General features: G+C 40.0%; 1 protein-coding gene across 14 annotated transcripts in view; it reads left to right on the forward strand.

Moving 5' to 3' along the window:
• Nucleotides 1-21,680, forward strand: part of LOC127478752 (bifunctional heparan sulfate N-deacetylase/N-sulfotransferase 3) — a 256,760-nt gene that overhangs the window by 65,338 nt on the left and 169,742 nt on the right. For all 14 annotated transcript variants that reach the window (XR_007907315.1, XR_007907328.1, XR_007907325.1 and 11 more), the window contains 2 exons: nt 8,240-8,317; nt 11,682-11,818. The gene's annotated coding sequence lies outside the window, so the exon portion shown is untranslated. The remainder of the gene's footprint in view (nt 1-8,239; nt 8,318-11,681; nt 11,819-21,680) is intronic.

A 21,680-nucleotide genomic window follows, 5' to 3' on the forward strand; every position in this document is an offset into this window, starting at 1 on the left:
AGTCCCCCTTCTCCATGTGGAACACGAAAAGGCTGGGAGCAGAAAAATGGTGGGGGACTGCGGCTTTTGTGTTTATTCAAAGGCTTTTTTGAATCAGGCATTTAATAGCAGATTGGTCTTTTTTCAAAGTCCTTTTGAGGGCACAGAGGGCGCAGGAGCTGTGGCAGAAATCCTGAATGCAGCAGAAGGAGCAGCTTGTTTCACACACTAGTGCTGGCATTAGTAAATGGGTATTGGCAGAGTGACTGAGTGAGGGACTCTGGACTGGGAAGTAAATCAGCAGCTTGCTTTTTCTGTGCTTTATTTTCTTTCTTAAACGGCCAGTGCTAAGGAAAGGAAGGTAGAGAACATGGTAAACTTGCTGTGGAATTTTGGAAAGCTTTCAGTATTGATCTGACACACCGAAGTTAAGGAAGCCTCTACCTGAATCAAAGAGGGAAGAATTAAGCCAATGTTTTGTGCTTTAAGAAAGTTCTGTCTCTGGAGAATAGGCTTTGGCCGAGTAAGCAAGACTCCAAGGCAGTTAAATTCCCAGGAGCAACGGCGATTTGTCCCCGTATTAAGGTGTGAGCTGAATTTGCAGGAAAGATCATTATCGTATCGCATTACAAATCCGCTGCCGAAGCAGCATCAAAGGTCTGCCCGCCCCTGGCATTCCTGGGAGACGGCTCAGCCTCACTGCTTCACCCGTGCTTCCTCAGGGAATGGCTTGTGCTCTGGAGGCAGCTGGAAGCTGTAGTGACACTGCTGAAGAACTACATATCTTTTCCCTCAAGACTTTTCACAGTTCAGAGGTCAAATGTACAGAAAACCAAGTGTCTAAAAATGCTATTGGAAGGCTAAGCAAAATTAACCCAGAGCATAAGGGGCCTTGGAAGGAATTTTCTAGAGAGAAACAAAATTGTGCTGAGCTCTAACTACTGATTAAGTACTGATAATGTAATAGTTCTAGCTTATTCTCATTCTCTTAGACTCATTCTCTTAATTATATCTTTTTGTGAAAAGCAGTATTTCATCAGTTAAAAATCATTATAAATTAGAAGTTTATAAATCATTATGAGTTAGAAGTTGTTCTAAACCTGTATTTTATTTCCAAGGTAAGTGATGTTTAGGCTTCTTCAGCTGATACTGCATGCTAATCTGGAGAGTAAGGAGTTCAGTAGATAGATCCTGTTAAATTAATCAGTAATTCCCAATTGGCTTTTCTTACTAACCTCCTGACTTCTAACATGCATCCTTCACAATTCAGAAACAGAAATGCCTCTGAAAGATCTGGGAGAGGTCAAATAGTATCTCAGTCATGGGCTTTGTGGACCTATAATTAAATACACTTCTGAAACATTGCATAATGTGCAAAACCATGCCTGGTTGCTGTTCTGTGGAATTCCTTCTCAACAGAGCTATTACTATCTTGAAGATTTCTGACTGTAACAAACGAAATACCATCTGCTAAAAGAATCATGGCAATACTGTCATCTTCAGTACATCCCTTCTGCTTATTGTGGGCAAAATAGAGGGAAAACTCAGAGAAAACAAGAAGACAAGAACCAGTGTCATCCTTGTTTTATTGCTTATATTATGGCCACAGTGGAGCCTCCATGTAGGTTTGGGAACCCACTGTGTGAACTTGGTGTTGCTGGGCTGAGGTGAATTTGTAGCAGAGAGAAGTTATGTGACCTCATCGAGGCAATCAGGGTTGTGATAGTGGCATTTCTGCTTTTCCAATAGTCACTTTATTTTTATCCTATGGAAGAGATGGAGAGAGGGAGGAGAAATGCGGAAGGGGATGAATGACAGCTGAGAATTTGTGAAAAAAGGAAGGATGGGAAAGTGGGTTACTGTCACAGCAGAGCTGATGCTGTGAGGAAAGGAGCCAGAGAGAAACCAAGTACTGCCACAGGAATGGTGTTAAAGAGTTAGAAGGAGATGAAGCAACAGTGTCAGCTCTGCCAGCGAGCTCTGGGGTAGTACCTGCCATGCTGACCCTGGGGATTGATACCGTTCTGAGATCCTGGAAACAAATACCAGCAGAGAAAAGGAAGTTACAGGCAGCTGAGGAAATGCACAAGAACACCGATTATAAAGATGAACCCTGAGCTCCCTGAGAGCAGTGAACATCTGGTAGATGCTTTGTTAGCTCTGGAGCTGCTGTGTTATTTCTTTAGCACTGTTTCCATTTAGGCCAGTCCTCTTCTGTTTGCCCGAAGTCATCAAGCAAAGAAGGCAGGCTGAGGGGAACAGTTTCTTCAGAGGAGTGTTCTCTCCAGTGCAATGAAATCTGAAGGCTCGTGCAGGTCCCAGCTGATGTCTGTTAGTTTTGTTTATGCTGTTGTTCCAGAAAGTAAACTAAAAAAATTGTCTTCTGTTGACTGACTTCTCATCTGTGGAACAGCACACTCAGTAAATTACTTCCATCCCAGAAGTTTCTTTTAATGAAAAGTAGGGTAGATACATGAAATATAGCTTTCATTTTTCAGAGTCCTCTAAAATTAATAGTTTTAAGGCAGAAATGAACACCATACCCTTCAGCACCATCACTATACTGAAGATGCTGAGAGTCAGCTTTCTCTTTTCCTGCTCAAAGAACAAGTGCATTGACTACATCCTCAGGTTTCCCAAGAAGCAGCTGAATCTTACACTTTCTCCAGTTAAAGAATCTCCTGAGGTGTGTGCATGGTGGAGCCAGAGAGATGTGGGTTTTTTGTACATGCTCTGATGGTCTTCCTCAAAGAGAAGTGGATTTTATTCGCTAATGTTTGCATTTCTGGTTGATAGCTTTAAAAACTACTTGAGAGATTTGTAATCAAATCAAACGGATGTTTACATAGAGAAAGGAGACTTAAGTCCAGAGAAACACTGGCTCATATCCTTTTGTACTGCTCAAGAAGTTCAATCTTGGCCAAAAATGAAAAAACCTTTGCAGTAGAATGTCTTCTGTTTGGCTTGACTTGTGTCAGCAAAAAATAAAAATTAAATAAGCCAAGAGAGATACAACTATGAATAAAAACATTACAAGGCATGCAAGATAAAAGTATTTAAACTGTTATTTTGTACATGCATATATGAGTGTAATCACTTCACCTGGTTTAATCATTCCCTTTTTGCTGCCAGGGAAAATAAGTTTGTAGTGTACAATAGGTCAAGAATCTGGTAGGGAACAGAATGTGCAGTTCATAAATCTGTGCAAACACACGGGGAGCACAGCTACAGCTGTAAAATGCAATAGTGGATCCAACCTTTCCTTGAAGATGATATGTTAATAAATTGGGATTTCTTTCAGAGGATGGGCCATTAGATTGGACTGCATTCATTCCTGTGTGTTTCCACCTGTATGGGAAAAAAGACCATATTCAACCAGCTGGCACATTTTATTGGCAGGCTGCTGTTCTAGTCTGCTCTGGTGGTGGAATGACACTGCTCAGTCATAGAACAATAAACAATGGTTTAATAACACACAGGGATTAAGTTGGCAGAGTCAAACCCTCAAAAGTTGAAGTACAGAATCACAGTTTTGAACTTCTGAACTTAGTCTGGCACTTCTGTTTGTATAATTGGCCAAAGCCTTATTTCTATCTCCCTACACCAGTAGATGGACATTTTCTTTTCACGGCCCTTCTTTTAGGAAGCCCAAAGGGTAGACACCTGCCAGTGACTGAGAGGTAATTCAGTAACTTTTTTAGTGTCCGGTGTCAGGCACACGGTTCTATTTACTAGGCAGCATCCTAATATCACACTTGATTACAGATTTATTGCTGGTCTCATGGGCTTTTCATGGAGTTCATTATCGGAGCATCTGAGTGTTTCACAAATGTTAACGGGTTTATCTTCACAACTCACAATGAGTGGTGGTATTATTACAGGTTCCTCTGAGAATTTTCTTGCCAGTCTAATTATTTTCCACTGAGTGTTTGCAAATGGCAGCTTCAGACGGTGCACTTCAGTAAAAATTGGGCAGATATTTCTTGGATGTCAAAAAGCATCCATAATTCCTGAATCTTTGCCAGTAATCTGGCAGTAATCAATAATCCAGTGCACACTTCAAAATTCTGAATGCGAGACAGATCATTAGCTAAGCACTTATAAGTTTATTTGCTTGTTTTTAATTGTTAAACTTACGTATTTTCTCTGGCTTTGTCTTTGGAAAAAGCTGAGCCTTTGATTTTTTTAAACTTCCTAAACCAGTTTTTCCTGTGGCCTGTTGCCCAAGCTGTTCAAAGCGTGCAAAATCTTAAGCAATTGATAATGGAATTTAAAAAAAAAATCCATGCCAGAAAAAACCAACCATAAATTATACTGCTTATAAACATCATGCAGCTCGGTAGCTTCAATTTGTTATAACCCAATTATTAAATCATGATGTTTTAATATGATGCAAAGTATATAGAAATGCTATTAGGACACAATATATAAATTCTGATAAACATTTCTAATTGCCCAGTGTTAATTCAGATTTTAATTAGTTGAAGAGCTTCTCCAGAGTGTTGGGAGCCCAGTCTGTATCCACGAGCTCTCCTGTTGCTCTCATCAGACATTCTGACATCTGGTCTCCAAAGGCCACTTCCTTTCTCTCTCTACTGCCAGTAGGTCACCTCCTTGCAGCAATATGGAAAGTGAAAAGTAGCAAAGACAGAAGAGGAAAGAAAAGTAGCCAAGAAACTTGAAAAGATCTGTTCAGATTCATGGAACTGACATAATTTGTCAACGGGCAACCCAAAAGTAACTGTCTTTAAGAACCACATTTTAACCCACATTTTAAAAAGCTCCACTCTGCACAACCAAGGGGTAATCTCTGCAAGAACAACTTAGTTCTTCATGCATAATTTGCTGCTTTATTTCCATGCTGATGATTTATTTCCTTTCTCCTTTGGACTAGAGAACTTACTTTAAAAGTACAAGTTACTAGTATATTAAGTGCATGAGGAGCAGGGGCCAAATGTAAAGGATTTTAAAAGACCCGGTGGTAGTGGATTTTAGCACATATTCCACATCTATTTTTATGTGCCTTTACACTTAGTTACTGATGTGAAATGTAATTCCCCTCAGATGTCACCTTGGAGATGCTGAAATGGCTGTGAAAATCCCCAGGCACCAGTTAGCAGAATTAATGTGTGTAAAAGATAACATATCATGACATGACATGATGGCAGTCAGCTGGCCTCAGCTTTTTGTGTTGGAAAGCTCTCTGCAGATCCTTCTCTTCTGAACATGTTCTGTTTTATCTTTGCTTAAGTGAGTTTTGCTTTTACAAACTACTACACTTATGAGTTTGATATTTTAGGAAAGCTTCTGAAAATAAAAATATTGTATCTCCTCTACATATATGGCCTTTGGGAATGCTGATGACCTCTGGGGGCAGAGCTTAAGTGTCATTTTTATGTGAGCATGCAACAGTTTTATGGGATCTTAATTGGGTACAGAGAGCTGAAGATGTTTGATGGATAGATAAGAGTTAAAGAAAAGATGGTTGCACTTCTTAATACTTGTTACATCTAATTTTTAGTACTTACAGGTATCGTGTTACATGCTTAAAATATCATCACGGTGGCAACTTTTTCCTGATTTACAAATTCTTACAGATGAAAAATTTTTATGGAAGGAGAAGATGCAAAAGGTCCATCTGCTTAAAGGAGAGAGGAGATGATTTAGTGGTGGTGTTCCCACCCATCATTGTCCCACTTAGTGCGATTAAATTGGGTTCAGGAAGGGTCTGTGGGTTGAGCTGAACATGGCAAAGATAAAAATCTGTTCATGTTTCTGCAGGGATGTATGATAAATTTAAACCTGACTTAGAGTTGCTGAATAGCTGAAAGGGAAGGAAATGTGGTTAAAAGAAAAATGAAGTTTGATTCTTAAGTATTTGTATGTTTTGGCCTTGTGTTCCTCATTTGAGGGAAAGGAATATATGGGAGTCACGGTGATGGGTAAGTGGTAACATAGTGCAGACTGACGCAGAGGAACAGATCTTCTGCTCCTGGAGTTAAGAGCTTGTTCCCTCACATTAGCATGACTTTGTCCAGAACATTCAGGAATATTCGATGTTTAACTTCTTTGGCTGTTTATATAAAAAATCAGACAGTACTCCCTCATTTCACTGCAAGGAGGTGGCAGATAAGGATACCAGTGAGGCAGCCCCAGGAATACACCAGAAACTAAGTGGCTTTTGTGCCTGTGACCCCTCCTGCTCTAGTCAGAGTAGACATATCCAGTGCTCTCTGAATGGGCTTTATAGCCTGGTTGTAGGTCCATGGGCATGTGTGTGTTGGACAACTATTGATATATAAAATAGTCAGAAATGGCAGAAAAGGGTCTTGAAAAACCTAACATAAGTTTGAATGCAAGTTATTGAGCAATTATAGCACTGCAGTCTAGTTTTGTAAAACTGTGGATATTTTAACCCTTACTGCAATTACAAAAACTATGGTAATTAGCTCACTCAGAGTTTCAGGCTACTGTTACTTTACCAGAGTAGTAATGTCATGGATCAGGACCAGGAGTTATATTTATTGTGGGAAATGAGAAGAAAATCCATAGTTGTGAAGTCTCTTGAAGTGCAGGGCAGTACAGTGACTTCTTCAGTGGCAATAAAATCTGATGTACAGATGCTGTTACTAATTGGGCATCCTGCTTATTGAGTTCTCATCAAGCTGTGACACAAAGGAAGTTCTATAAACCTCTGCTGTTCCTGGGTTCTGTTGTGAGGTTCATGCAACACCCTTCCCTTGCAATATCTTAAATTGCTTAATTTTTCCTTTGACTTTGTTACCAGCCCCTGTCAAATGAACGAGGTAGAAGATCTCAGGTTTTGGGACAAGACTGCTCGAGATGATGCAAACCTTCATGAGCTCTTTTCCTTGATCAGATATTTCATTCTTTTGAACATATTTGTGTGAGAATCTGACAAGTTTAATTCCTGCTACAAAACCAAAACCAAATTCAGTATTTTTATTGAATCTCATTCACATTTAAATAATGCTTGTGCCAGAGTAAGATTCAAATTACAAGTTAATTAAAACATGTAATAAAAAAGATACTTAGATGACTCTTAAGTTGTGATCTTGACAACTTTCTATAAGCAACTGAAGCACACCAATATCTAAAGGCTCTCAGTGAGACACTGTGATCTCAGTGATATCCAAAATGTTGCTTCTTTTTATGACACCCTGATGCTTTCCACATAAAACATTTTCTGCTTTAAGGGAGGAATAAGTAGTGAAGAGCAGAGCTCTAGATCTTGGTGAACAGATGCCCACCCTGCCAACTGAATATTTGATGATGCAGGTGGGCTAGGAGGGAGGAAAAAAGGACAAGGGGATTTGGAGGAATAGCTTATCTAGGAAATTGTCAGGAACGGGTATGGATTTTCTGAGATCCCTTCAAATCTTTAATCAATAGATGTCAATGCCATTTTATTCACAGGGAGAATTGTTTGAAAGTACCAGAAATTCCAGCTCTCTCCAACCGGCTGCCAACATGTCCAGCCCAACCCTTGACAGCTTTAGTAGTACAGTGAAAATTCACAGTCCAACATCTGTAGTCCACAGACATTTGGAAGCAAAGTGAAGTTGCTTGTGCTGAATATCAAATTAAGGGATATCACACAGAATACGTAACAGTTGTTCTGGAAAGAAATTTAGAGAATTTGTTTTAAATGGCAGGAAAAATGCATGAACACCCATTGGGGCTGGGTGGGGAGTATTATGGTTTCTGTCCATTTTCCAGATTTCCCAGAGATTCACTGTGCTGTGACAGGCCCTGGAGTCTGTCTGGACTGAGCAAGGTTTTTTTTTTTCTAGCAGTTCTTCACTTCAGAAATGAAACATTGAAATGATTTGGGGCTCTGCACTTAGGTATATATTCCACTTGTACTCTCAGTGACTTCCCTTTCCCTTTCTTCCCATTATTGTGCTACCTTTGAGTGGGCTGTAAGCACTTCCCATATAGTTTGCACTGTGCTTTAGAGGCCCAGGTTCTGACTGGTGCTGTTCAGAGCAAGTGCAGTTGGAAGTAAATTACTGCCAAATACCCAAACTGCTTTCACTTGCTGTAGTTTGCAGATCTCAGAGCTGAAACTTGAAATTTGGAATGAAGTTCCAATTATAGTAAGCCACACGGATTTTTCAGGTTCTTCACTGAAGTTGCTTTTGTATTACTAATGCCAGATACTTTAAAAGTAGTAATGTTGCAACCTCAGCTTTTGTGCAAGTCAATAAAATACTTTTTCCTTTTGTTTTGTTTGTAGGTTCATGGCAGTTTTCATCCCCTCCATCTAAGAACTGTTTACAAACATTTGTTATTAAACTTCGCAGCACCAGAGAAGGTAAGCAAGTTTCTCTGGTTTAATGGGTAATTCTCTTGTGACTGGAGCAGCTGATGTCCATATGGGTGTTGTGTTTCATCTCAGCTTTATTGCTTCTTTCTCAGTGTATCATTTAGTTCCGAGTCAGCACTCCACTGGCAGTTGTTTTGTCTAGAGCCATCAGCAGATCCCTGTACCACATTAGTCCTGAGATGCTGAAAAATACAGCCAGCTTTGGTAATCTTTAGCTTGGAATTTTTCCTGTAAGTGAATTAACTGTTTCAATGTTTGATTTCATCTGAGATTTCCAAAGCTTTGCTGATAGAAAAAGATAATAGCCAATTATTCCAACTAGTTTTAGCAACTTCATTAGTGCAGAACTCCTGCTAAGCAGGCCCCTGGTGCATTTCTCTCAAATGGCATATTTTAATATTGTTCCATTGTCACTGAATTGATTGCATAAATAGCCCATCCTGACATCTGTGTATGCAACCAGCAGTGTGAAAACATTCTTCTGTGCTCTATATTGAGCACTTTCTGCTTTAAAAATGTTATTTAAATTTTGGCAAGCCTTAATTTTATGCAAAATAAATCAACACCGCTTCATGTGTGTCACTATGATGAATAAAAGGTAAGTTTTAAGTTTTTGAGTTCTTCGAAGTTGAGCACCAAAGTTACTTTTCTCAGTTTTGGCACAAAGTCAATTTGGAAATGGTTTTGTGTATTTGTGATTTTGGTGTTTTGCTGAGAAAGGAAATAAAAAGTAGAGTATAAAATGGAGGAGTTCTTTTGAAAACATTCAGTATTTGTCAGTGGAAGAATTTTTGTGAACTAACTTGGTGAATATATGTTGTTTAATGGAAGGACCTTTATTACTAACTCACTTTGATTAAGCAAGGCCAACCTAAAAAGGTTGTTCCTAGTTCCCCTAGTGCAGTACTAGGAACTAGTGGCTGCAGCAGGAAAGCTTCTCCATTTCCCACAAATGTTCCCATTCTAGAGTCCTGTAGCCTAATTTTGATCTCTCTTTAATTGGGCATGATCTACCTCCTCCACTGTTACTGGATTCAACCTGTAGTCATACAGCCTTTCCATCTGTTTCATCATTTTCCAAAAATATTAAAAATCTTGGGGAATATTGCCAACTGCTAATCTGGTTATCTTTTCATACCTTACACAGTCATTTCTGCTCTTATTGGAAAATAGAGAAACTTAGCTCTTTCTTTAAATATAAAAGTAATAAAGAAATTATTGCAGTAAGAACCAGTTTATTTGGCATTTGAATCAGTTGAGTTTTATCTGCCCTCCATTCCAAATGGTATTTGTTAACTCAGTGACTCACTGATAATCCATTTTTCAAGCAAAACCTTGCTATAATTTCTTGATTTATTTCACATTTATGATCTCCTTGACCTTGTTTAAAAAAAAAAAAAAGGACAACTAGCAGATCCAAAAACCATCAGAATGGGAACAGTGCCAAAGAACTACTTTATAACCACAATCTTTTCTGACTGAAACTGTTGACATGAATGTATTTATGTGAATGTTTTGTTTTATCAAGGAGCATAAACTAGATTGTTATCTGAAGTAAATAATTTTCTGGCCACTTTCCTCCCATGGGATTTCAGTGATCTAAATCACAGAAATTCTTTCAGTGGCAGACCAGTAATAAATAATACTGCATGGAACATAATCTGAAGTGTAGAATATAGCAGAAGAAAGGGTAAGGTGACCTAGCAACTCCGGCATCTCTCATTTTTATGATTCCTTGGGGTGGGGAAAAAAAAGTCTTTTGAGCTGACTATGTTCATTGTAGCGAAATGACTATGAAAGATTCCCGTGGGACCCTTGCATAACTGACCATTAGGAAAAAAACTGGCACAGTCAGAAGAATACAGCAGATACATTTTCTGTTCTCCTTATTATTTTTGTCCCAAGTGTAGGACAGGGTTATATAATCACAGCCAGAATTTGTCTTGCATTATAATGCACTGATCAGCCGCTGAGGATCTTGCCAGGGTGAGAAGATGGCATTCAAATGAACTCCACCTTGGGGCAGATGGAAAAAACACTGTAAGCCTGGACAGAAAACAGCTGCAATAATGTTAAACTTTTTACAAATGTTGCAGACTACACAAAAATCTCAGCTTCATAACTGTGGCTCTGAAAGCATAAGATAGTCTAAAAGCTGGTTTGGGCTATGGCACTTCCTCATGTCACTGTTCACATGTACTGTAGTGGTTCTTTACTGTACTGCTGCATTAGACGTTAGGGAGTTTTAGCTTTAAAAAAAAAGTCTGTGTCAAATTCGAGATTATTGGTTGTGATGTTTCTCAAAAGTAGTACAGTGTTTCTCAGGGAATAAACGCTTATTGTTGGAAACCAATGTGGAGATTGTTTAATCCTGTGGTGTAATTCATGATGAGGCTCTGTCTAGGTGGAGTCAGTCTGTGGGATGTTTGGACAAAGTCATGGCCACACCAATGGGAGTGAAAACATCTGGAATTATGGTAATTGTGTGTGACACAAAAGCTTACAGAAATGAGAGGAAAGGCTTCCATTATTTGCAGTAAGTGCTGGAGCAAGAAGGTCCTTGGGCTGGTCTTTTGAAGGCCTGTGTGCTCTGGTTCCCTTGTCTCCCTCAGGATCCTCCCCAGATTTGTGGATAACTGAGTTGCTTTCCAGAAAGGCCTTTTATTGACAGTGATTTCCATAATTCATTTAAGAAGTCATTGAAGCTCAGCTTGAATGATGTGAAATATGTTGCAATGTGTGCCGTGGGGCAGTGTAGGAAACGGAACTGCAGCACAGGTTGCTGGAGTAGCTCCCAAAGCCACTAGACTAGTTAATGTATCATTTTTTATTATTTTTTTTGTACCTTGTTAACAGTTAATCTATATTATTATATAGAGAGACTGGAGAAATAAATGACCTGCCAACTCTCTGCTGTATGTTTCCCCAAATCAACTCTGAAGTAACAATTTAAATGGGTGAAAATAATTTTTAAAAGCATTTTTAAAGATATGTCATTATTTTATTTTCTATCACGGTGCATAGAATGCCATATCTCGAACTGTTAGAGTTCAGTTACTGATCCAACCACAGCAAGTCATTCCACAACTGACTGAAACTGAGATAATTTCTCCTGATGGACATGTACATACAAACACAGTGTGTGCCTACAGGTTGATGATATGCATGGCAGAGGTTTTCTATAACTGTTTAAAAAGCACTGTATCTAAATTACCAAAGACTCCTGAACAAGCAGGTTTCCTGTTTGTTTAAAAAACCAAAATAGGCTAAAATGAGAAGCATCTGTAGGGAATAATAAATATTCATTAACCTGGATGGTGGTGCAGTCAAACCTATTGATTTCTGTTTTAAGGGCTGCATTCAGTACCTGTCTGTCTGCCTGTGACACCGAGATCTGCTGCTGTTTGCCTGGGGATGCCCCGTGCTTTGTATCTGCCAGGCACAGCGGGGCCGTGACATCAGACGTTTTCAAAACAAAGAATTCAAGCCGTAAGTAAAACAAAATCGATGTCAAACTGGCATTTCCAGACTGCTTTGCTCTGTCTTCTCTCCTGCTCGGCATTCAGAGAGCCCGTACACCGCTCTGTGCAACAGCAGGTCCTGTTCAAGCCCAGGAAGTGACACAGGGTGTGATACTTGCAGCCAGCTGTGCTTCCCTGGGCTCTTAGAATAGGAAACTGGGTCCAAGCCTTGCTTTGTCCCTCTCTGCCTGCACTGAGTTCATCTTCACATTTGGAAGGTTGCCTTTTCATCTTGCACCCTGGCAAGACACGCCACATGTAGCTGCAGCAGCCATGCTGCAGTCAGAGACTTGACAGAGAACACCCAACAGCCAAAACCAAATAGTAGGGACAGTTTTGTCTTTCAGGGAGTTCTCTCTGATCAAATTTGGTTATCCAGTTACTGCTCCTACTGCTCACGATTGAATCTCAGCTCTGTGCTATAGATGAAATCCTCTGACTTTTGAATGAGTTCACACAAAGTGCATTTGTGCACCTTCTAGAACATAACACTGAGGTATTCTTAACTGTCAGTAAGTATTTATGATTCAACTTTAAAAGTTTTCCTTTTTTCTTTAAAAGAATTAATCTATTTATATGCTTGGAATTACTTACATACAGTCCTAGGTTTGAATGCATTAATATCCGGTTCAAAGTGTTGGGAGTTAAAATTGAAAAGTGGAGTTAAAAAAAAAATAGAAAGGTTAAATATAGGTTTGTTTTAAATGTTAAAATGTTGTGTTTCCAAAATATATGCCTTGGCTTTAAATTGCTGAAATGCTGAAAACTAATGTGTTCATAAACTTCAGTGATATGTAATTAACACTCTTGTCTCTTATTGCTAACCTTCTTTATTAATTTTGCTACTTTTAACATCAGTACCTCCCATTCATATTCAGAAACTGAGTTCATTGGACACAAGGCTCATTTGTAGGATTAATTTTTCAGGCTTTTGTTATTGTAGTGACATATATATCTTCAGGCTATTGCACAAAGAATGTTGTTTCCCTGTACAATATTTAGGCACATGTAACACGAAAGCTAAATCATACTTACATGTCATCAAACCCACCATAATTTAGCATGAGAATAACTGGTAATAAGTGCTCACTGGGTACAGTGATGGATGGACAGGTTATGAGCAAACATACACACCATGCTCTGTTTTCAAGAAGTATATTGTTTTCCTGTCCTCTTTTTCTATTACGTTGCTAGGCTAACAATAAAAAATTGGTATTTGAGTTATTAAAATATGGTGGTGTAAGAAGATGTATCAATTAATGTCGAGTTCAGCTGAGAAATGTGATGATTAAATGGTCAGCAGAAGGTGAGGATTATGAAAAGCAGTAAAGAGCACAATGGGAGCCACATCCAATAGCAGCTTTCTGGCACAGGAATGAGTTTGAACATATTGCTGAGGTTTCCAAGTACAATTTAGTTTGACCTTTAATTAAGTGCTGATCTCTATAAGGTAACTCAATTACCTTATCCCTGGGGTGGTCACTTAAGGTAGGTGGCGTTGTTTGTGTGAGGTATTTGTACCACAGAGGCTTAAGAAAAGTATGCAGACAATAACTCTCTCCTCCTTTCTTTTCATCAGCTGCCAAGCCATGACTTTCCTGAAGTAGTCGTGCTGCTTTTGTGCTGATACCAAGCAGTGTGTGCATTTTACTCCTCCAGAAATGTCTCATTGTGCTTTTGTTGCATCCAAGTCAATTAGAGCTAATAGTAAATGATTATGTGGAACATCTCGGGAGCTGAAAGACAGCACATCCTGTCCATATTCTGTGTGTCCATTTACCATTCTCTTGTTTGTATTCCACTCTTTTATGTAATTACTTCATCCTTTTAATGTCACTCATTTCCAAAACACTCAGATATTGAATCCCTCTTGCTGTGTTTGTCAGTCAGTTCCACTGACTGGTTTTCTGCTGTACACATAGAAGTTTCTCCTCAGGTCCCTTAGTGAATAGTCTTTTGTGTATCCAGTCTATAATGTCTTGTTTCAGGACAAGCCCTTCTTAGCAAGAAGACTGCCTAGGACATGTAAGTTTGTGTGTATTTACTAAGCAACCTTTCACAGCTCTGGTGGAGTTTGAAATACAACACTGAAGGTTTTTAGGCATTTCACCTGGTGCATTTGAGGGTGGGGTATGGTCAGGTTGGAGCAGCACTGGAGGAAACTAAAGTTTGAAGGAGACTTTGAGTGGAAAAGGAGGAGAGTTTTCAGTTTTCCCTCTGACAGATGAGGCAGGAGAAAGCTATGTAAGAAATGTTTGTGCTTAGGTGGAAAGGATCTACAAACTGAAGCCAGTCTCGTGCAGCAGAGCTTTGTCAGGGGGCTAGTGAAAAATTAAGACTGAGAGGAGATGAAATGAGACTTAAGAGTTTGGAGGAGGAGCAGTATGTGGCCTGGACTTCAGTTTCAGTCATTTGAAGCATAGCTTTGGATACTGGATACCACAGACTCTGTCTTAACTCAGGCTGTTGAACTGACAAAAGACACTCAGCCTGGGTTAGATCCAAGCTGACTAACACCTTCCCAAACAATTTCCAGGCATGGTTTGGGCAGGCCTCAGTATGCTTTTCAAAGCTAGCACGAGATAATAAATTGGAAGGATTTATTCCTTAGGCTGTCACATGTTTATATTTTTGTGCTGTTTTCCTCTTGTATCAGAGAGCAAAAGGAGCAATCTTGCCTCCACCTGCACTGTGTTCTGTGTGTTGTATGTGTATGTGAATAAATTATGTAGAAATGTAAGAGAGACATGGAAAGCATCCCTTGTAGTGTCAAGATGATGAGAGTCACCAATCTGAGTCAGGATAACAGAGGAAAAAGGGTTTTCAGGTAGACAAAACCTGTTTTGCTGAGCTTTTCACCAAGTTACTTCCACACAAAGAAACCTTTGCCAACCACTGCCTTGGCCACAGGGAACTCAGTGAAGGGCTCAGATAGTGGGGGAAAAAAATTGGGTGGTGTGTGTTGTTGATCACTGCTTGGTTGTGGGATTTTGTGTGGACTTGGCAAGTGCTGAACCAGGACCAGGTCAGAAAGGAAGCCCAGATCTCCTGCAAGGACTGCTCCCCAACGTCAGGGAAAGGATATGCTAAACAGAAAGCCACCTTTTGAATTGGCAAATCTGGATGTTTTAATTTTCTTGCATATCCTGTAGGAAACTGTCTCTGTTCCACCCAACAAACACCAAATTCTTTCCATAAAATAAAAACAAAAAGAGAGCTTTCTCCTGAAAAAGTACTGGGAAGCATCTGCTTTCAGTTAGACACAAAATTTTGCTTGGAAACATCCTGCTGGAGACGAACACCAAACTCATTTAATAAATCAGTGCCAAAAACAATCTGAGGAGATCTCGGTCGATAATTGGTTTGACAGGGTTTCTCCTCCAGAATATCTGAGGAGCATTAGGGGCTGTGGAGCCCTTTGCAGCCCTGATCCAGCACTGCAGAGCTAGGCATGCCTGAGTGTCACCTGCATACTGATGAGCCTGGCTGGGGCTCTCCCTGGGCACCACAGGTAATCAACATTCCGTGGGCTGTGCAATGCTCCTGGACTTGGGCAGCCTCCCTTTCCATATTCTGCATGTGGAAATCTGCATTTCTCCCTTGTTTCAGCTGCTTTCAGGAAGCAATAACCAAAGTTCTCTTGATCCAAGTGTATTTTTTTAACTAGAGAAAATGAACCAACATGCTTGAAAGCAACACATATGGCCTTAGTGGTCTGTAAAACTCTTTTCGTTTTTCAAACTTGCATATTCAAAGTATTTAACTGGTGTGCTGTAATCTGAAAAGTCAGTTAATTGGGATGGAAATACTTTGGGGAGGGTTTTTTCCCCTTTTATGTTATGGTTTTCCCCCTCAGGAAAACTTGTCAGCCAGGGTAGCACAGTAGAAAAGCCTAGAGAAAAACCTCTTGGCTATTACTCCTCAACAGCAATACCAGTAGGGGCACTGCTTTATGCAGCACTTCTGAATTTCCACATTTTCATCTGAATAAGTTCATGGTACAAAGACAATAAATTGAAAGATTTTAGTGATTTTGAAATAGGACAGTCTTTTGAATAGTGATGGGGATGAACAGGAGCCCTGACTGTGGAATTCTATTGAGAAAATACCTTGAAATATCCATGATCTGGAGTTATCTGACAAAATAAATCTTCTAAATACTGAAGGAAACCTCTTTTTAGCTTCTACTGGAGGTTTTTGAAGGCAGAAAAGTAAGAAGAGAAAAATGCTCTACTGATTCTTTTCCTCAAAATGTGAAAGAAAGTAAATTTGATTAGGGGGATTTATTTCACTTATGTCACACAATCCTCTTCACTAAATATCTTCCCTTACATTTTGTGCAATTAGCCAGCTCAGTTTCCTCAAATAAATGCCACGTTAAGAACAACATGTTCATTAGAGCTAATATATCCTGGTTAAGGAAGTGGGTTTAGGTTTTTTTTTTCATCAGCAGCATACTCTTTAGTGTCACTGGTAGCAGTTAACATTTTAAAAGGCAGTTGAGATTTTAGCTGGAAGGTTATGTTCAGTGAAGGAGAACTGGAAAACCCTTTGTGAACTGGGGCTGTGCTGCTCTGTGGGAAATGAAGATGTGTCCGTGAGGTGGTGGCACAGGAGAAGATTCGTGCTGGCCAGACAGTGGCCAGTGTTGTGGTGAGCCCAGTGCTGGGGAGTTGTGTAGCTGAGAGCATTTACCCCTTTATCTCTGTGTTGTTGTGCAGTGTAATTCCCTGCTTCGTTGAAAGTAGCACGGATAAAAAAATGTTTGTTTTGCTTTACATCAGCCTTGGCTCATCTTGCAAATCAACCGCTGATTTGACAATTTCTTTTGAGCTTGATTGTGTAGCGCATTCATTTTTCATGGCACAATCCCTGGCTGAAAGGGCTTCTGATGACACATTGGAAAGCTACAGAAAATATGAGTTCTGGTGCCATTTTCTCAGCAAGACTCACTCACAGTAGCAGAACACTTGCGCACATAGTTCTTCCAGACACATCATCTTCTGTAAAACTGAATGTTGGGTTGTATTTATAGAACTGCTCTTAAGCTAGAAAATTACAATCATCTACTTTTCAAATGTGTGTGGGTAGAGGCTGCAGATCCAAACAGAAGCTTCGCTTCTGTAGAGAGAAAATCAATGCCATGTTGAAATTTCCAGCCAGCCTACCCCCCAGGGATTAAAATTCTGACAAACAAGCACCCTGAGTTTAGGAACTTAGCAAGTCTCACTTCAAATTATTTTGAAAGACTGTTTCAAATTTTACTATTCAGTTCCCAGAGGATAATAGCAATTTCAAAAATTCCCAGAGATATGAGTAAGGGCCTGAAGTAGTCACTGCAGTGGTTGGATTGCTAGAAGAGGTAGAGCGGTGAGGAACTGATAATAATACAGTTGGCCCTAGCTTTGTTTCTTGAAGACTGAGGGGAAAAAGGAAAGTTGATGCTGATAACCTGGGTGAGGAACTTTCCCAGAAAAGAAAATAACTTTTCAACAGACTGTTTGATGGGTATTGTTGTCCGTGAGTCATATCAAAGTACCAAGTACCTAAGCAGAAATAAATCAATAAAGACCTACTGATTCCTTTACCCTAGGTGTGGTCTCGCAGAACTGCTCAGCAGCTTCAGCAGAGATTTCTGCTTGTTTGTATCTGTTATTAAGAACATCAGAAGAGGAAAGGTTGCCGCAGTCATCGATGCAGAAGGCAAAGAAAAGCCTTTTCCCTCCAATTAATAATAGTCTTTTTGGTTGTGTCGCACTTTGAAACTGTGAGAGCTGAAAGAATTTTGACAGAATTCTAAAACAACAGGAACTATTTTCTATCCGTTTCCTCTTCTGCCATTACTGATCTGTTGCATTCTTGATCCTCACTTGCTGGCAAATACACAGTGTCAGCAATGACATTTGCAAGAGAGCATTTCTGTTAGAAAGGTGGTCGTTTGCATCCTGTTTGATACCTTTGCCTTATAGAGATGTTAATTAGCAAAGTTTGAATTAGACCTGAAAAACTTTCAAAATAGACTAAAATCAGATGGAAAACACGGTTAGTCATTATGGATCATGCAGTCATTCTGTTTTATCTGGCATACAGCTTATTAAAGTTGACAAAATCCTCATAAAACTGTTTGAGAAATGTCATCTGAACCTAGTTGTTAAAAAATATTGAGATTAAGTGTCATAAGTTACTCTTCTAAATCACAATAACGAGTTTCTTAGAACCCAAGGCAATATGTCAGATATAGCCAGGCTGTAGAGAGGAAAGTATTAGTTCTTTGTGGTTTATATAATGTGTGTTTCTGCGCAACGCAAAATTACATTAACCTTTCAGACTTACACGTTGCGTTGCGAATAGAGGTCTAATTATCTTCCCACTATCACCTCTAGGTTTATTTCAAAATTACTGATTTCCAAGTTTTCCCATCTCTTGAATTATCCTTAGTTTGGATTTTCATTCTCCAGGTATTAGCTTGCATGTGTTCCAGTCTGAATCTTATTTTCCTGAGGGAACTCTTACCTATTTTTTTTCTGCTTCCCTAATAACGTTTTCTTTAATCCACATTAGAATTTCAATTTCATTGAAACTTAATATTATAAATAGATTGATTTAAATATTATTGCTTCTTATTTCTAGTTACCCAGTGACAAAATTAATCATGACCAGGTATGTGGGCAGTGCAATACCATGTCCCATCTTGTTTCCCACCTGGTATTCAGCCATGGACCTAATTCATGGCCTTTGACCTGTTTTTAATCCAAACCCAGGCTAACAATTTTTTTATAATTAAAGTTCTTTACTTTGAATACATGAAAGCCTTCCCTTCAACAACCAATTCTGATTTTATATCAAAGCAAACCATGAAATCTCAAAGTAGTATAAATGTTAAAGCAAAAAATCTTGATTATACACTCTCTTTTCAAAACTTTTTACAACATTAAGACAGGATTCAGCTGCCCATGTGTAGGCATGGATTATGTCTGTATCTGAGCTTGTCATCTGCATTCCTTTTTTAGTAAATGAAGAAAAAAAACATTTTTAGGCTGTAGTTAATGGCATCCTAAAGAGAAGTCTCAGTTTGTGAAGCAGAATCACGCCATGTCTGAACAGAGTGCAGATACACACTTTAGAGACAGCTCGTGTTAAGAGGTGAATTCTGCCTTTAATACCACAGCTGTGCATTTCTTTATTAGATTAGGTTTCTAAGCTCTTGCATTAACTGCAGTAACACTTTCTATATGAATCTAAGGCATTGTGATTCCTTATTGTAAACTGTTAAAGATACTTCATTGTCCAGTTTGAAGTTTTCTAGTACAGGAAGCTGGTAGCAGTAATGCAGTTTTCCCATACATAAGGTGAGACACCGGATTGGTAATTTTTGGGTCGCATGGGGGTGTGTGTGGGTGGGTGTGTGTGTGTGGAGGGGAAGGGATGGGTCAAAGCTCACAGAGGTGAAATGGCGTCGTGTCCCTCATGGCAGCCCCTGGAGCCCACATAGGGAAACCCCGGAGCAGCTGCCAGTCACAAACAGCTGGGGAAAACTTCCCCATCCCACAGCTCCTGGAGCCCCTAACCCAGCCCAGCCTGGCAGGGACAGTGAGGGCACTGCCCACACTGGAACACCCCACAGCTCCTGGAGCCCCTCACCAGCCCAGCCTGGCAGGGACAGTGGGAACAGTGCCCCTCACCCTGCCCTGGAGCCCCAGAGTGACCAGAGGCTCCGAGGCCCTGCCTGGGGGAGGCCACAGGGCCCAGAGCAGGTCAGACCCAAGGCTGTGCTCCCCACACGGTCCGGGCCCTCCCATCCGACACCTGAGAGCTGCTCTGCCACAGGGATCTGACGGTAACTACAGAGTCTGTCTGCCTCTCTTTCTCCTCCTTCTCTCTTCTTGTTCCCTCTTCTTCTCTTTCTTTGCTCCTTTCTTGATGCTTTGGGTAGCTTAAAGCTGGGGGGATTGGATTTTGATTTCAGCGTTGTGGATTAATGTGTACTGGGTCTGTACTGTGGTGGAATGTTTTGTCTGGATTGTGTGGTGCCCTTTTGAACTTTTGCCAGGTTCCCTTTTTTTCCTCCTCTAAATTATCAGTACAGGTGCCTCTTGGGAACAAGTGTGTGGGTTATTCTCTTGGCACTATCTGAAGGTATTAAAGAACTCTCTATATATATTTAAAAAAGGAAAACTCCTGGCTGAGCCCCCTGAGCTTGTGTCTCCAGGGCTGGGATGTTACACTTGGTCACCTTCGGGGTTTTTTGAGCCTCTGCTCCTACGTCGTTGCAAAATATTTGTAAATATTTTGAAAATAATATTTGTAACAGAAAGCATTTTTATATAATGGTCCTGATTTGTACTGCGTCAGTAAGAAGGACCTTTGTCCTGCAGATTCATTTCATATGCTGCAACAGCTCCAGCTCTGGTAGCACGTTAGGAGTGTGAAAGCACTCTCAAGGGACTGGAAAGGTTGCTAAGAGCATTGATAGTGTTACCACTGTGAAAATTATCATCCTGCAAGTATCATAAGTTCATATTGGTGCCACAGTAGAGAAAGTTAGCTCTTTAGTTTTGTTACAAAAATCCCTTTCTTGTTCCCTTAACTCAGATTTGTAGAAGATTTGTCAGCTAGAGGAATTTCATATAACATCTATTAACACTGAAGCAGAGATGTAGGTTTTTCTGTGTGCATCAACGATAAAGGTTTACCAGAAACAATCAGAAGTTTTGCAACTGCATTTTCACAATTAAGTCTTAATTTTAATCTACCAAAGTTACTATACACAACAGGAGTTTTTCAGTGGCAGCAGATTCCGGATTTGATGTAAGTCACTTGGGGTCAAGTTCTGTGGCTTTTCATTAAGCCTTGTTAGCAAGTTGTTCCACTGGGGTTAAAAAGAAGTAACACGATTTTTAGAAGTGCTCTTTTTTGAAACATGTACACTCAGCAAACTGGAATCTTGTCCTAGAGGATTACTGTATTTAAATATCACTTATGCGTATCTAACTGCAAACAAAAAAGAGAATTATACCTTTTCATTGATTAGAAAGTCTATCCATGTATTTTGTGCACCATAAAAAAAATCACACAAGGAGTTGAAGACTTAGTCATCCCAGCTTCCCCTTCATTGATTTGCAAATAGATGGTAGATAAAGAGAATCAGAGAAACCTGTGGCTGATAAAGAGGGCTGTAGCAGATAACTGTAAGTATAAAAAAACCAAACAAACACTTAAGAGAAACAAAAAAATCTGGAAAATAATGTGGAATTTTCACTTTTCAATTGTCTAAAACTGATGAGGTCCTTCAGGCAATGTTGAAATATGATCTGTCTGTGCCTTGAGATGTGTTGAGGAGCTCCAGTGATATTGGTGGAATTTGCCTTTAGCACTGTCAGAGCCCATGACTTTGAGTGCATCAGAGGGGTAGGATCTGGACTGCAGTGAGGACAGGCACCAGTGGCTTTAAGGCTATGAAGTACAAAGAATCTTCTGCAGTACCCTCTTGTCGTGTCACATCCAGTTGCTTGTTCCAATGCAGGATGGTAGGTCAGAGCTGCAGGGAGCTAATCAGCCAGCTTGTCCTTGTAGGAGGTCCTGGAAGTGGAGGGAGACAAATGTGCAGCTGAGGCAGGCACGCAGGAGAGCCCAATACAAGGGGCAGCAAAGTCAGACTGCTTTTGTAGCCATATAACACTGTAAAAAGCCTTGCCCCGAGCCTGCCTGCTTGTAATTGCTCGAGAAATGGGAAACACATTGTGCTCTCTGCTTTCTCATTTCTAGCAGTGTGTTATCTGCTCGCTCTTCTGTGCATCCTGGAGGAGTAATTTTGGAACATGCTACGTTGA

Source organism: Manacus candei, unplaced genomic scaffold (assembly GCF_025592945.1).
Source record: "Manacus candei isolate 608988 ecotype Guabito, Panama unplaced genomic scaffold, ASM2559294v1 h1tg000062l, whole genome shotgun sequence".
Taxonomy (NCBI): Eukaryota; Metazoa; Chordata; class Aves; order Passeriformes; family Pipridae; genus Manacus; species Manacus candei.